The following is a 16,751-nucleotide window of genomic DNA, read 5'->3' on the forward strand; positions in this document are numbered from 1 at the left end:
AAAGTTTGCATTCACTGAATGTGTCATGAGCAGTATGTGACAGAAAGCTGTAGAATACGTGCCCACTCAGAGATTTAGTCAGGCAGGGAAAAAAGATGTTACACACGTAATTGTAAGCTAAAAAAATGTAAGAGAGGCAGGAAAAAACTATGGATTATTACATATAAGTACCCACAATAACAAAAGGATAACTGTATCCTTGGCAAAGGCCCAGTAGAGACCACTAAACCTCATTCTGGGGGTAATCAAGTTAGTTACTAAAGACATAAAGCAGTCCTTGAACTACTAATGAAAAGTTGAAAGAAACATTTTTACGTAGAAAAGAAGGTAAAAAGAACTAAGTTTTTCTGCAGCCCTTTGTTTCATTGTCATTTAAGAAGGTCATAGTAAACCCATGAGGTAGGCTTTTTTAGCACAAGTTCATAGATAAAACATTATGATTAAATAACTTGCTCAAAGTAACCAAACGAGTTAATAATGGGTCACAGTTTTGAACCATTAAGTCTCATTCCAAAGCCCTCAATTCTTTCCAGTACCGGTTAACACTTGAGGGTAGAGGGTTGGAGGGAACTGAATAGCAAAGTAAATTCTCTTTAATAATAATTTAACTGTAATAATTTCCCTTGCTCTAACACCTAAAGCCTACATTCTCCATAAGTCAGTTAAAAAAAAAAACAAAAACAAAAACAAACCACCCCCTACAGTAGTACTTGCATACCAAACTTGAGGCCTCCTAAAAGTACTTCAAAATCAGGTGCTCAAAAAGGAGAACATGCTATCGGCTTTTAAGTTGTGGAACATAAACTGGCAAAGGGAAGAACAAGTCCAGCTCATCACACAATGTATTACTGACATCACCTCTTAAGCGAGGTTTTCCCTGACCACTTATTTTAAAGTAGCACCAGTCACTCTTGCACAGGGGGTGTTAACCAGGAGTCTGGGTTTAAAATTCAGTTTTGTGAATCCGGATCGAAAAAAAGAAAAATACAATTCTCATCTTAATCTCCGAAATGTAGTTCTTTCAGTTGTGAATGCAGGCAAAACCACAGCGAAATGCAGTACCTGATAGTTTACCCCCCAAAAATCATACACCTTAAATCCTTTAAAGGCCATTTAATCCTAACTAGTTTAAAATTAAGCTTTAGACTTGAAACTACTTTTCAGAGTTAATGCTCTACGAAAGAATGGATTAGTTCATATTTAATATTTTGATTATTTCAAAATAATTGGTTTCTGTTGTAATACTATGTATTCCCCACTTAAAAATCATCATTCTGAAGCTATTCGAGCAATTAAAATTTAAAAAAAAAAAATCCCTCCAGGAGATCCTTTGATTTTCTTCATACCACTTGTCCCTGATACTATTTCTCTTTCCCTACTGGAATGTTCAGCGAGTACAGGGATGTGAGTTGTCTGGGATGGACCCCCAAAGTCTAGAACAAGTGACTGACTCCTACTCAAAATTTGTAGAAAAGTCCCTAAAAAAAAAAAAAAAGTACATAAAAATCTAGACTTAAGGCTTTCAGTGCATTCCAATTAACCACATTCTAAGTTTCCATCCGGTATGTTATTTCCAGTACATGACTTATTGTTAATTATGGAAACCTGTCACATGCTAGTTTTGGTCCATTGAGAATGACTCAATTTCAAGGTAAAACTGGAGTACTGAACAGTGGAAGACAGTAACTTACATTTAACTGTAAGTTAAAAAAAAAAAAAGAAAAACGCCAACAGTATGTATAACGTTACTTTAAAAAAAAGTATGTGCTTTATGCTACTCTTTACGGGCACTTGAGGGAGGGAACGACCCTTCCGAGGACGGTGCGGATGTGGCTGGTCCTTCCTCGCGCCCAGCTCCCAGACAGCCCATGCGGGCAGGCTCCCACGTGAACAGCGCTTTACACGAGCCACGGGAGCATGTTCCACAGCACCGCCCGCGCCCTCTCAGGGCCCCTTCTCCGCTGGGGGACTCGGGGATCCCAAGGGAAAAGCGAGCCGAGCGGACCCCTAAACCAGGCGAGGGCCGCGGCGCTTCTGCTATCCCTTCCCCAGCCGGGACCGCGTCGGTCTCGCCGCCGGGCTTTCGGGAACAAAGCCCGGGCCGCCCCCGCCGCCTGGGCCCCGGCCCCACCCCGAGCGCTCAGCTCCGGGGACCCCAGCGGGCTTCACTGGGAACTCCCCCGCGGCCCGCTCGGCTCCTCGGCCGGTAGGGGAGGAAAGCCTCCGCGAGGCCTCCCGCCGTAGGAGCACCGGCGCCACCGTCCGTTAGCCTCCAGCTAACAGCGGCGCCCAGGCTCCATCCCGGGGGCGCCTCGCCCGACCCCGCGCGAAACCGGCGAGGAGGACGGGACAGGAAACATCGAGGCATTCGCCGCCGCCGCTAGTCCCCCTAAGGCCTGACTGCGGACCCTCCCACCCTCCGGCCTTAGGGTCTCCGCCTCCTCCGGCAACGCCACCCCCGGCCCCCAGGCCGCCCGCGCGCAGCCCCCCAACCGCCGCCCGCCCGCCCAGCACTCACTCCCCCCACTCCTCGCACGGATCCCCGGCCTCGACAGGAGGCTGGGTCGGGCGCCGGGTCCCGCACGCGGAACGAAGGCTACCGAGCCGCCAACCCCGCGGCAGTCCAGGGCGCACACGAGGAGCCGCGGCGTCCCACGCGCAGCCCACCGCGCGCTCTGCTCCGGCTCGCCGCCGCCGCCGCCGCCGCTGCAGCGCCCGGATCCCCGAGGGACCCAGCCCGGCCTCCCCGGTCCTTGTCTCCCTGTCTACCCCCCCGCCGTCCCGGGACTCGCAGTCTCCGCCGCGCATGGGGCCGGTTCTGGGGGAGGGAATGTAAACAAATCGGGGTTTTATAGTTACCTCACACTCGAGTGCCGTGTGCATCTCCTCTCCGCTCGGTACCAAACCCCGGCTGCACCAAATCGTGTATTCACCAAAGCCAGCTGCGCTAAGTGCGTCGCGGAGGCCCGCGCGTCAGACACCACGCTACGCTACCGGCGTACACGGCCCACTCAGGTCCCTGCGCAGCCGCACCCCGTCCGCCTATGGGTGCTACGCTCTGGGCGTACAAGCACCACCCAGCCATTCACTTCGGACCACGCAACTTGCGGAGGGGAACTGCACCACTCTCGGATTCCACACCGGCAGACGGAGCAGTAGGAAATTCGAGTCTACGCAAACTGCGGAGCCCCGTGGCTCCGCGGTAGTTTTGTTCCAAGAAAGGACGCTGCGGGGGAGTTGGGGCGGCTTCTAACGCATGCGTGGAGCGCCCTTTCCCGCTCGCTTTTTCTCCCGGTTTTGCTGGTCGGGTGCTGCGGCCCTGGGGACGCGGATGAGTAATGGAAACTGTAAGCGCAAACCGTTTAGCCAAAAGGTTTCAGATTGATAAGTTATTTATCTGTCCATGAGTTAAACGTCGATACTAACTTCACCCCTCCCCCCTTTGTTAAAATAACCTTTCGGTCTCTTAGGGCAAAAGGGAACTAGTATTTAGTGCTAAGCGCGAGGCCTTTTGCATAGTTCTCCCCACCCCACAATTTATTCTCAGCCGCACTTCCTGCAGGCCTTCCAAGCCTCAAAGAAAAAGTTGAGTTCCGAGAGCATGTCCTGCACTTATAGTAATTCTTGAGACTTTGGCAACTTTCCAGGGCTCTCCACTACTTCCTACTACCTAATTCATGGTGATTTCTTAACACCCAACGGCAAAAACTCCTGATCCAGCCAAGCAATTCCATGGACTCCTGCCTGCCTCGTGCTCACTCTTGCTCGCATTCCTTTGCTCACAGCATACCTGCCACCTGAATTTTCTCCTCCCCCTTTCTTAAGCAATTCATAACCCATACTTTCTGAAAGGTGGCCCTGGACACCTTTTCTTTGCTTCATTACTCTGCTTCCTACAGTTATGTAATCGTCGTGGTGAGGCTTATCCGTATTCTGTCTAGTGCGCCTGTTTTCTGCATCTACCAGTCAGATCTATTTAATAGAATGAGTTCTGGGGGTGCTTTATTGATGTGTAGCAGAGTGCATAAAACCATGATCAATAGTAATAGCAAGTCTTACCGTGGGTCAGTTACTTCCTAAGTGCTTTACATATATATTTCATGCTCATAACACAGTGAGGTAGATATTATTACCCACCCCGGGAAACTGAGGCACAGGAAGCTAAGTAACTTGCTTAAGATCACAGAACTGATAGGAAAATTGGGATTGAAACCCAGTTAGTACGGCTACATAGCCTGCTATTCTGCATATTTACATCTCTGAAGCAAGGTTTTGGTGTTGGTTTGTATCTCTACAAAGAACATCTTTTCAGTGCTTACTACATACCTACTGACTGCCAAGATACTAAGTTTCTTATATCCCTTTTTTCTTGTCTGGGAAAGCCAATCCATTGACACACACCATAGTGCCAGTTTCCACAGACAAGGAAAGCCAAGCCACTGACACACACCCCACCCCCCCACTCCCCCGTAGTGCCAGTTTCCATAGACAGAAGTCCTGAGGTATAGGGCAAAGAGATCAAGTCTGAGTCCTTGCTTCAAGTCTTACCAGAGTCACTAACAGTGGGAGAAAATGACCATTTTCCTCAGATTTGTGGTTAGGAAAATTGATCTAAATTCATTCTGAAGGCCTTAGATCTCATATAATCAGAACGAAAGTCCTTAGATTTCATAAAAGCAGTATAGTACATCTTTTACGTCCAGAACATTAAAAGCTTCCAAATTACTCTTATATTTTAAGGCTCATAATTATTTTATTGACCACATTAGTATGAGCACTTTTACAATATATGTAATGTCTTTCTTCTAAATCTCAATAAAATACAGTACTTGCATTCCTTATATTTTAGGGTACCCACACTGCTTTCTAGTTATATGAGGCTAATGTTTAGCTGGTTCACACAAGCGCAGCTGAACAGAATCATCACATATTCAAATACTTCCATACAAGTTGGTCAACAGCTGAAGCTCTGAATCCAATTCCCCCATGGCCTGTACCTGTACCAGCCCTTTCTTTCAGGATTCTCCAGACCAAACCTCCCACATTTCAGGAATGAAAGGTTTCATGCCTGGCTAAGCAGGAAACCTACAGGGCACACGTGTTATCAAAGACTTCCATTCTAATTGATTAGTTTACTGATACATATTGTAAATATCATACCTGCCTAACAGTGTAGGATAAACCTACTTGAAAATAGACCAGGTCTACTCCCACTTCTATACCCTTACCCAAACAGTCATATATGATCAAGTATACCCACTCTGAATAGGGCAGGGTAAAATAGGTAAAATAGGGCAGAGTAAAATGACTGCATTCAGTAAATGAGCCATAAACTAGTATATTACTTTTCTAATTCTAAATTAGGAATCTAATTCTAAAAGGAATCTCAGAAAATGACTTAAAGGCTTACTCCAAAATCACCTGCTGATTTAAACAATGGAGAGTGCTACAAAATATCACTATAATGTAGGTTTTATTTTATACACAAGGAATGTGTCAGAGTAAAGGATTTCTAATATTTTAGAATCAGAACCTTCTAAAAAGGTTATTTTTTTCTGTCTCCCTCATTTGATTCATTAGGAAGCTCACCTGAACTATAAAAACTGTAGATGATTTGCAAAAGCCTGGAGAGGAAGAAAGAGTATCGAATTACATGTAAATGGCTTACCTTTCGTTTGTTTTGCTTATTCACACTGCTGCCATCACAATTTCATTTCATGTATCTAAAATTTTAAGCATGACCAATCTACCTTTGTGATATATAATAAATCCAAAGGCCCTCTTTGCCCCTCAGAGGATTAGAAAAGAACCAGCCTTAAGGCACCTGGGTGTCTCAGTCAGATAAGCTTCTGACTCTTGACTTCACCTTGGGGGGGGGAGAGTCATGATCTCACAGTTCATGGGTTCGAGCCCCACATGGGGCTCTGCGCTGGCAACTTGGAGCCTGCTTGGGATTCTCCCCCTCTGCCTCTCCCCAACTCGTGCTCTCTCTCAAAAAGAACCAGCTACAATAAATAGAGACAATAAGAACCACACATCATACCCCAATCTTTAGTTGTGACTAAAGGAAGTCTGTGTCATACACTTGGTTTCCCTCTAGTAGAGGAAAAAACTATCAGTATACACAACAACGTTAAGAACTTCTAATTAAATGTTTAAGTAACATAACTGATTCTAAGAGATCAGACCTTTCAAACAACTGTTCTTTCCGTGAATTAAGTTTAGTAATAAAAGTAAAAACTCCTTATATTCATGTTCAGTTTAAACTCTCAATTTTCAAGTGTCCAAAAAAGTTTGGTTCAGACAAGGTTATGCCTTGAGGAAAGAGAACAGGGAACACTAAATTATATTGATGTACAGCCCGGGGGTTGGGGGGGGGTACAAAGTACCAGAAACAAGTGTTCACAAATGAAAAAAGAAGGTATCAGGGCTATGTTCTAAATGTAGGCCTCAAAGTTAACTGTCTACTCATTTTTGGAGACTCTGTATTTCAGCCTGGAAATTGAGGCCGCTGCTCCAGATCTGATGCCAGAGAAATGTAAAGGGCACACCGCTTTCTGTTCCTTAAGACCTGTGGCACTGTGTGACATCCAGTGTGTCAAGCCCATGGTCAGGACAGGAAGTGGAATCTGTGAGACAGTCTCTTCTTGATCCCCTGAGAAATTATGTCTCTGACATCTCATCTAAAAACTCGCCATTCCTGGGGCACCTGGGTGGCTCAGTTTGTTAAGCAACCAACTCTGGACATGAGCTCAGGTCATGATCTCACGGTTTCTGGGTTCGAGCCCTGCACCATGCTCTGTGCTGACAGTGCAGAGCCTGCTTAGGATTCTCTCTAACTCTGCCCCTCCCTCCCTCCCTCTGTCTCTCTCTCTCTGTCTCTCTTTCTCTCTCTCTTTCAAAGATAAAGATTTAAAAAAAGACTCTAAAATTAAGATAAAGAGACTGTGAGAGTTTGCATGGAAGTGCTCATTGAAGGAACACCGCTACCCTTATAGCCGTTTCTAATGAGCAGCACTCATGTAACTGACCCCACCATCCTCTTCCACAGAGCCCATCACTTTGAGGAGGGTACACTAAGGAAGGGAGAGAGGAACCAAGCCCACCCTGGTGAGCAACACATTTACTGATGTCCCTGTCAGGTGAGACCATTTTTAGCTGGTAGGCTTATCCAGTAAAATGAGTTTCAGGTGACCTGCACAAACGAAACTAGATTGGAGAAATGAAACAGTTGAAACAACTCCCCGCCCCCACTAGAAAAGTCAAGTTTATATCATTTCCCCAGAGGATGCTATCATTAGCCTAGGCAGATCCTTCAGTTTCAGCTCATTGCAATACAAACAAAAGGCCTTTAGCATTAGACAGGAAGAATGACAATAACGGAGAGGCTTAAAGCTTCTGATTCGCCTTGGCAAGTGCTCTGAAAATAGGAATGAGACCCAGCCTAGGAGAAATAGGAAGCCCCACTTAGAAGAATGAATGAAAGGAAGAAGCTCACAGCTGGAGCCAGGGTACCAGGCACATCACACATCTGTGCACGTGACGGTACCAGGAAGACGTCTTTCCTCAGACCTAGTCTCTTGTGCTCACCGATCCCGGGAATTCCACACTTAGAACTTCATTCCTAGGACTTGAAACCGAAGGGATGTTGACCTAGCAGGAAGTTACCACTATTTTACTATTTATACTGCTGTGGGAGTATATTTTTTTCCTGTCTTTTCTGAAGAGGAAGTTTTAAGAAAGGAGGAAACACGATCATCTGGTTCCCCAAGAGTAATGTGGTACAAAAGGACAAAAGGAAAACTAGCCAAATTGCCACCTTCTCAATCTTGCTCCGAGCCAGCCTTGTTCACTCACAGAATCCTAAGATGAAGAAAAACAGTAGGTTTGGGAAGTCTGTACCAAGCGTGGGGACCTAGATGCCAAAAGGCAGCCATTTTGGATCTTTTAGAACTCTGAAAGCACAGCGAAAAAATCAGCTTTCCAAATCTTCAGTCCCAATCCAAAGGAACAAAAAGAGCAACATAAATAATCCACACGAATATTGCAAATTTGAAGAGGATTTGGGGATGGTTAACGCTTCAATTTAGGAAAATTATCAACTTGGAACTGAATTAGCAGTAAGTTACCATGCAAATATTTTTTAAAAGTAGGTTCATTTGTTTAACTGGTTAAACTTAATAAACTCATTTTTAAAGTTCATTTAAAATGTCATCATATGAGAGCGTATTTCAAATCTTGCCTAGAGATTCCAAGATAATTAATGAGACCCATTTCACACATGACATTTATGAAAACAATCAAATACATCTTTTAAAATCAAGATAACTTGGTATAGCTTCACAAACATTGCTTACCTTTATTTATTAAAAATTTGACAGCAAGAATGCAGCTAAATTCTGCACATTAGGGAATGCAATTAATGAACTGTCAAAACAAGAGTAGCTTTTAGGGATTTCCACATTTTTCCTGCACTATTTCTAAGTATTATAGCTCAAATTTTGTTTTTACTGGAATAAGCCACTTTGCCTTCTTCTCAGAATCCCCTAAACAACCTCTTCTTACCATTTCACGTCTGTAGGGCAGTTCTAGATACTCCCTACTGTTTTTTGAGGAATGATTCCAGCAGTGCCCAATAATTAAAAACCTACTACGCTTGGCTTGCTTCCTCATAGATGATCTCACCTACAGCCTCCAAAGATTTCACCACACTCAGGTTTCATTCCAATTACAGAGACAGTTGCTTTCTCTAGGGAATTCTTTTTCAGTGTCTTTCTTCCCACCCTAAATATATGAAGATGTACAGTTTAAAATGTGTTGATTAATTAAATATGATAACTTATTTTAACCATGCATAGCCCTGCAAGGTAAATATCATTATGCCCATTTCACAGATGAAGAAAATCGAGGTGGTTACAGAGCATGTGGCAGACCCAGGATGCCAGTCTAAACAGTGTGGCTCTGGAGGCTACGCTCTTAACTCTTACATTACTTTGCCTCTTATTTTTGTGACATTATTTATATTAGTTTCTCTGCAAATTTTGTAATTTAAAAAAATCTGTAGAATCATAAACTGGTAGTTTTTCAGTCTGTAAATGTGGCAGGTCAATAGAAATTTTAAATGGAATAAGACATAGCATAAAAACATTTCCAGATACTTATAATGTGAACATTTGTTCTTTTCTGCTTTATCTTTCAGCTTGACTAGCTTGAATCAATTCCAAGGGAGATGTTTATTCCACAGTCTCTTAAATTAGAAAGTTAATTAGCCAATCTGGTTATACATTTAGTTGAAAAGCTTTCCCCTCTTTATGGTGATTTGATGTCGTTGTTCAAATATTTATCTATACCAGTAAAGTTATATTAAAAATTAAGCAGAATCAAGTGTATGTTAATAAATTTGGTCAGTCAAGTAAAACTGAGCTATGAACTTGCTCATCAATGAAGAATTGGTCAGGTGCAGGCAAACATATCCCAGCAGATTTAAAGTGAAATTCACTCAGGGAATTAAGCATTCACTCCAGTTCTTAGATGAATCTCTATCCTCTGCGAGTCTCCCTTGGAGACTTGGTAAAAAGAGACAAGTGTTAACTAAGGGTTGGAAATATCTTCAAGCAAAAGTCTGTGCTCCTTTTATTTTGTGAGCCATTCTGTCAAGTAGCTGGGGAATGAGGGCAAACAAAAAAGGATTCTTGCCCTTCAGAAGCTTACAATCCAGTCAAGGAGATAATGAAGGAAGCAATTTCAGTACAGTGTGGAAAGTGCTATATTGGAGGTATGGGTTGCCGTGGCAACAAAAGCAAAAAAGCCTTCAGAAAGGAAGTGACATCCAAGGTCTGACTTAAGGATGAGTAGGAAACAGCCAAGTAAAGAACAGTGGATAGAGCAACACAAGCAGAGGAATGAAATGAGTAAAAGTGTGGTTCTCAACTGGGAAACTGAAACCCATGGTGTTGATGTGTTTTTCTCACATGGGGGGTTGGAGGAGATGAGACAGGGCCAGTAAGCAGGGATTTTGCATACCATACAGAAGAGTCTGAATGCTGTCCTGAAGGCATTCAGAGCTGCTGAAGAATTTTAAGCCAACAAGCACCGCAATCACAGGTAAGAAGGAAGTAGCAAATATGATTCATTTAGTAGACAGAATAATGCCTCTCCCTATCCCCTGTAAATGATATCCATTTCTGATCTCTGAAACCTGTGAATATGTTAGTTTTCATAGCAAAGAAAAATAGAGATTGGAGATAGAATTAGGTTGCTAATTAGCTGACCTTGAGATGGGGAGATGGAACCAAATTAGCCAGGCAGGCTCAATTTAATCACAAAAGTAGATGGAGACAGGAAAGTCAGAGGGCCATGTGACCGTGGAAGCATGGTCAGAGTCATACAGTGTTGCTGGAGAAAGAAAGCCACAAGCTGAGGAATATGAGTGACCTCTAGAAGCTGGAAACGACAGGGAGACGGGCCCCTCCAGAAGGTATGTGGCCCAGTGGGACCCATGTCAAACCTCTGACCTACGAACTGTAGAACAGTAAATTTGTATTGTTCTAGGCCGCCAAGTTTGAAGTAATGTGTTAGACCAGCAATAGAAAACTAATGTGTTAGGAAGGTGTTAGAGCAATAATCCGTGTGTGAAGTAATCATGGATAAAGAAACGTTGATTTGATAAGGATAGGGAAGCTAGAATCAAACTGGAACCCCAACTACATTAACTTGGCTACCTGTGGCCTTGAAAAGCCCCTCTTAAACCTGATCATTCAGCTTCACTTTCAATACCTGAAAACTGAGCAATATTTTGCAGTTTTGTTTGTTTTACTATTTTTTAAAGTAATACTTTAACATTAGCTTTAAATTTCAAATAGGAAGAAATACATGACACGATATGAATGAATCATGAAAACATTATGCTAAGTAAAGTCAGACACAAAAACAAATATTTTATGATTACACTGCTATGAGACACCCAGAACAGACACAAATCATAGAGACATAAAGTACTCGAACAGAGGTCACCACTTACTGGGGTAGGGTGGGTGGGGTGAGGAAGAGAACGGGGAGTTCATGTTTAATGGGTACTGTTTCTACTTGGGATGATAAAACAATTTTGGAAATGGATTGTGATGCTGGCTGCACAACACTGTGAGTGTCCTTAATGCAATGTACTTAAGAATGGTTAAAATGATAAATGTTGGGGCACCTGGGTGGCTCTGTTGGTTAAGCCTCCAACTTCCACTCAGGTCATGATCTCATGGTTCATGGGTTCGGGCCCTGCATCAGGCTCTGTGCTGACAGCTAACTCAGAGCCTGAAGCCTCCTTCAGATTCTGTATCTCCCTTTCTCTCTGACCCTCCCCTGCTCTCGCTCTCTCTCAGAAATAAATTTAAAAAAAACATTAAAAATTTTTTAAATGGTAAATTTTATGTTTATTTGACCACAACAGAAACAAATATAATGATTAAATTCATTTGATTTTAGTATATAATATCTTAGATGCTAGCAAGAAGAGTGGAATTGTTTAATGGATTCAGCTTCATGTACTAATAAAGACAAGTCAGTAAACCTCTTTGCTTGAGTATTAGACCTTAAAAATGGCTAAAATGATATATTTTGTTACCTATATTTAGCCACAATTTAAAAAATTTATGTAGGATATAAATAGCGGTGTATCACCCACCCTCCAGTATAATAGCTTTTCTCCAGGGATGTTTAAAATAGTATGTGTATCCTGCCATTTTATCAATTTTAGACACCTGCTATGGACTTTCAATAAGGAAGTTAGTATTTAAATTTCTTGAACACACACACTCATGATCTGGGAGTTTAGACAGTCTGCTTTTTCCATAGATTTTCGAACACCCCGGGTGTCCAGGCATCCCATTCACTTCCTTTTTCACAAAGGCCCAGTGCTTGCAATACACGTGTTTCTGGCAGGCTAGAGCCCCACCAGGCATCCTTCTTTCTGCCATTTCCATCCTCGGGGGCTAAATTCTCTAAGGAAATAGTTCTACCTTTCAAACTGTTAATTACTCTTGTCCATTTCCCTCTCTGTCTTTATAGCTGTATCTTTGTTATTTGTATATTTGTTATTTCTTTTTTTGTGGTTTTCAGTTGAGGAGAAAAAAAATGTTTACGTTATGTTCCATCTGCCATATTCAACCAGAAGTGCTCCACAGTTGCTTTTAAGATTAAATGAACTAATACAGGTAATGAGATAATATAGACAAGATGCTTTGCGAAGTCCCTGACATCTAATATGGTACAATCAAAAAATCTGTCTGGTCCCTATCACCATTGTCATCAATTACCTAGCAAAACGTTGTTAGGATGGACGACAGCAGAATGTCATACGATACTGCTTACAACAGACTATCACTGTTGATTTTCCAGCAGTAATGGCATCTGATTGGAAATTTATTTTTCTTCGAAAAAAAGGTAGTTTTCATGATGTATTTATACAGTAGGATGTTCTGCAGCCAAAATAGATAATCTGGATTACCTGAAACTCTCTCATCCTTTAGATTTCACTTTCTCAAAGAGGCCTTCTCTCTCTCAAGAACCCTCCTCCCTGTGCTAACTTACCATGATTCTCTCCCATGACATACTATTTCTTTCCTTAATAGCTCTCATCAGTTTTAAAATGACCCTCTATCTTCCCCTCATTGCTCCCCCCTTTCTCAGTGTGCCTTTAACTGTGTTTTGTCCCTAACCAGACTTACTCAAGACAAGGGCCATGAGAGTTGTCATTACCAAGAAGGTCCACTCAAGGCCCAACATAGTGCCTTGAATGATTCCGTTTTGAATGAGCAGAATGCCAGGTATAACATAAAAGAACACATAATGAGATGCTGTGTTTGGAGAAATAAACACAGAGAAGTAGTTTGTAAACTATATAATATCGGTGGAATTGGGGGAAGGTTATCAGCATTTTTTAATTCCTTTATCCTAATACTGTTACTACCACTACTAATGAATAGTTATTGAATGTTTACTAGGTGTCAGAACTTTCCTAAGTGTTTTAGATACATTTTCTTATTTAATTCTCATAACAACCCTATATACTCTCATTATACCTATTTTACTGGTAAGAAAATAGCTGCAGAGAAGGTCTGTAACTTGACCAGTGCTAAAGTTCAAACCCTGTGTGTGTGTGTGTGTGTGTGTGTGTGTGTGTGTGTGGAGAAAATGTGCTTGCTAAATTCTCAAGTCCTGTTGTAATAAACTAAGGGCCAAATTGTTCTTGGCAACAAAAATGTTTTTCTGATGCTATAAAGATAGCAGTGGCTGAATTACTAGCATGGCACTGCCAGCCTTATACAAGTTCAAGACCGAATCCCATCCATTCACACTTCCCTGGCTCTCTCAAGGCCCCTACAGTGGATGTACCAAAGCCACCTGTTCTCCAGCTGTAACTTGTGTGTGGGCCATGTCCTGAGAGACCCAGAATATGAGTTCTAATGAACCTTTTATCCTCTAAAAGTGGAGAGTCCACAACAAATATTATAAATATGCTTATAATGAATTGTGTATATGCCCAGGTGACTATTACTCTTCACTTGAGCTCTCTAGAATTTACATGAAATAGACTAGCTACTTTTGAGTATGGTTCTAATATGAGCCTCTCCCTGTACGTTTTCCAGTTCTTTAGACTTTTTTGTTAGGATGCCTGATTTTATTAACAGTGTTACAAATGTAAGTGGAACGTATCCTCACCCTTTCGGTTGATACTGACTGCAAAATAACCAAACTCTTCAGCAGAGACACTTTGTTTTCTTTCATAAACGTACCACATGGGAGATATTTGCACCTTTGCTAAATCATCACAGAGAAATGTTATGAATTACCTGTATCCTCTTTTATGTTCTAATTTTGCTTTTATAGCTATATAGATTAAAAGGGGGGAGTAGGAAATGGAAATCAGGTACCAACAGAATTATCTAAATTCCCAACTTATTTTGCTCTGTTAAAGCCCTGGGGAATTAGTCTTTCCGAAGACTAGATCAAAGACTAAATTGTAGAGATTGGCTCCTATTAATTAAGTACTAGATCCAATATGTAATTATCTTCATTATGACTTTGACCAAAGGTTTAAAGTCAAGGTCAGAAAGCCTAAAAGGAAATCTATGTGTGTGACATTAAAGTGGCTAAGAGGGCCCCAGTGCCTGTCTTCGTCCAGCTGGTATTTCTGCTACTGAAATGAAGGTTGAGTTGGAAACTATAATGATTACTTAGAAAATAATCTCTTTTCAATTAGGTTCCTAATTAGTGTCTGTCAAAGAATGTCTTCTGAAGGATTTCAAGTCGCCTTGTCTAGAATTTATAGCTAAATAAACATTAAAAATACAGCATTTCAGGGGCACCTGGGTGGCTCAGTCGGTTAAGCGACCGACTTCGACTCAGGTCATGATCTCACGGTTCGTGGGTTCGAGCCCCGCGTCGGGTTGTGTGCTGACAGCTCAGAGCCTGGAGCCTGTTTCAGATTCTGTGTTTCCCTCTCTTAGACCCTCCCCTGCTCACGCTGTGTCTCTCTCTCTCAGAAATAAATTAAAAAATTTTTTAAAAATACAGCATTTCAATGTATGGAAGTCTGTTTCTTTCCTAAGTTGAAGAATCCAATTATAAAAAGAAGTACGAGATAATCGGGAAATTCGTAATACTGACTGAATATTTGATAGTAAGGAATTATTTTTTAACGCATGATAATAGTATTGTGCTTTAAAGAAAACAGTTTTTGGGGCGCCTGGGTGGCTTAGTCGGTTAAGCGTCCGACTTTTGCTTAGGTCATGATCTCGCGGTTCGTGGGTTCGAGCCCCGCGTCGGGCTCTGTGCTGACTGCCAGCTCAGAGCCTGGAGCCTGTTTCAGAGTCTGTGTCTCCCTCTCTCTCTGACCCTCCCCTGCTCACGCTGTCTCTCTCTCCTTCTCTCCTAGAAATAAATAAAAATATTTAAAAAAATAAAAAATAATGTTTTAAAAAAAAGAAAACAGTTTTTATCTTTTATTTTTTTTTAATTTTTAAAATGTTTATTTATTTATTTATTTTGAGAGAGAGAGAGTGTGAACAGGGGAAGGGAGAGACAGAGAAAGAAAGAATCTCAAGCCACGGCGATAACTAAGAGCCCACAGCAGGGCTCCAACTCAAATACCATGAGATCATGCCCTAAGCCAAAATCAAGAGTTGGATGCTTAACCAACTGAGCCAACCAGGTGCTCTGAGAGTCCTTATCTTTTAAAGACATACACTGACATATTTATGGATGCAATAAGATGTCTAAGACTTGCTCTAAAATAATCCAGTGGGAGTGTATGTGATTCAAGACTATTCATATATAAATCGCTAAAGGTGAATGATGGTTACATGGGTGCTCATTTTACTCTTTTCTCTGCTTTTGTGTTTTAAAAATTCCATACTAATAGTAAAAAGTGAAGCAATATAATAAATGCAAATTAAACAAATACTACTACCTAGTATCTGTAATGTTCAAGGAATTAGAACAAATTATAGCACATACATGATTTTCTAATTCTAAAGTTTTTAAATGTGATTTTGCAAATGTTTCAGAAGTAGTAACTCTTTTCTGGTTTTGTACCAGAACTTCAAATGTAGAATAACAGTGTTGTAGGTGGAGCAAATCTGACACAATCAAAATATTTCAGTAGTGACGTCAGCCAAGATGATGCTGTAATACCTCTGCCTGGCACTTTTTTAAAGTAGTTAGACCAGCCATGTGTGAGGCAAACTGCGCACACCTTGAAACTGATACAAATGTGGCTTTTAAATTATTGGGCTTTATTTCAAAATAGACCCACTAGAAATAAACAAACAAAAAGTCACTAATCACTAACAAAAATCACCAAAATCACTAACCTAACTGAACTTTATGTTTAGAAATGAAGCTCTACCACTCCTATTTATGCTTCATTTCATTTGAATTTTATACTTTGTAGCTCTCCACATTCATCCTGGAAGCAAAGCACATGTTTCAAATATTTACTGCATTTGTGCACTATTTAAACTGGTACTCAACGTTGTTAAAGAATCAGTTTGGTGACCAGTAATCAGTCAGTTCTAAATTAACCCAGTACTGGGAATGGTGTGGAGGAGGAGCGGGGAGGCAACAGCTAACACAAAATGACTACAGCAGTGAAGTTCTGAGAAGCTCTTCTTTATCAGAGGCAGATGAACTGCCTTGTGGACTAACCGTGGTTAAGGGATTCTAGAATCTCACCGGTTTGGGACCGAGGGGGCAGCGTCTGCCAAAGATGCATGATTGGCTGGTAGAAGACAGGTAAGAAGGAAACTGAGAAATTCAGGTTCAGGCCTCTGCTTTCTTCTTCTTTCTGGTTTCCAGCATCCAATCCTAACCTATCATAGGTTGGCACTTCTTTCAACGCATCAGTAATTGGCTACAGTGACTGCAAAATGGTTTATTCATTCCTATAATTTAGTAGAAGAGGTGACAGTATGATTGAATATCATTTGACTGATATGTAATATTACACATATCAGTATTTGAGTGTGTAATCACAGTATTGTTTAATAACTACATTCTCTGAAGCATCAACAGAAAACTCATGGCTTTACAGTATGAATCAACCCACACAATAGAAATGCCAACAAGGGGGGGCACCTGGGTGGCTCAGTCGATTAAGCGTCCGACTTCAGCTCAGGTCATGAACTCACTGTCTGTGGGTTCAAGCCCCGCATCAGTCTCTGTCCTAAGAGCTCAGAGCCTGGAGCCTGCTTCAATTCTCG

At 41.7% G+C, this 16,751-nt stretch overlaps 1 protein-coding gene across 2 annotated transcripts in view; it reads right to left on the bottom strand.

Annotated features, from left to right (window-relative positions):
* The window catches only part of SLC39A10 (solute carrier family 39 member 10), a 109,808-nt gene that overhangs the window by 64,271 nt on the left and 28,786 nt on the right, over window positions 1-16,751 (bottom strand). Inside the window, exon 1 of one of the 2 annotated variants that reach the window (XM_039248956.1) lies at window positions 2,860-3,402. The exons of the other annotated variant lie outside the window; for it this stretch is intronic. The gene's annotated coding sequence lies outside the window, so the exon portion shown is untranslated. Of the gene's footprint in view, window positions 1-2,859; window positions 3,403-16,751 lie in introns of those variants that run through there. 2 annotated transcript variants of the gene reach the window in all.

The sequence above is a fragment of the Hyaena hyaena genome, unplaced genomic scaffold, assembly GCF_003009895.1.
Source record: "Hyaena hyaena isolate Hyena2069 unplaced genomic scaffold, ASM300989v1 scaffold_325, whole genome shotgun sequence".
Taxonomy (NCBI): Eukaryota; Metazoa; Chordata; class Mammalia; order Carnivora; family Hyaenidae; genus Hyaena; species Hyaena hyaena.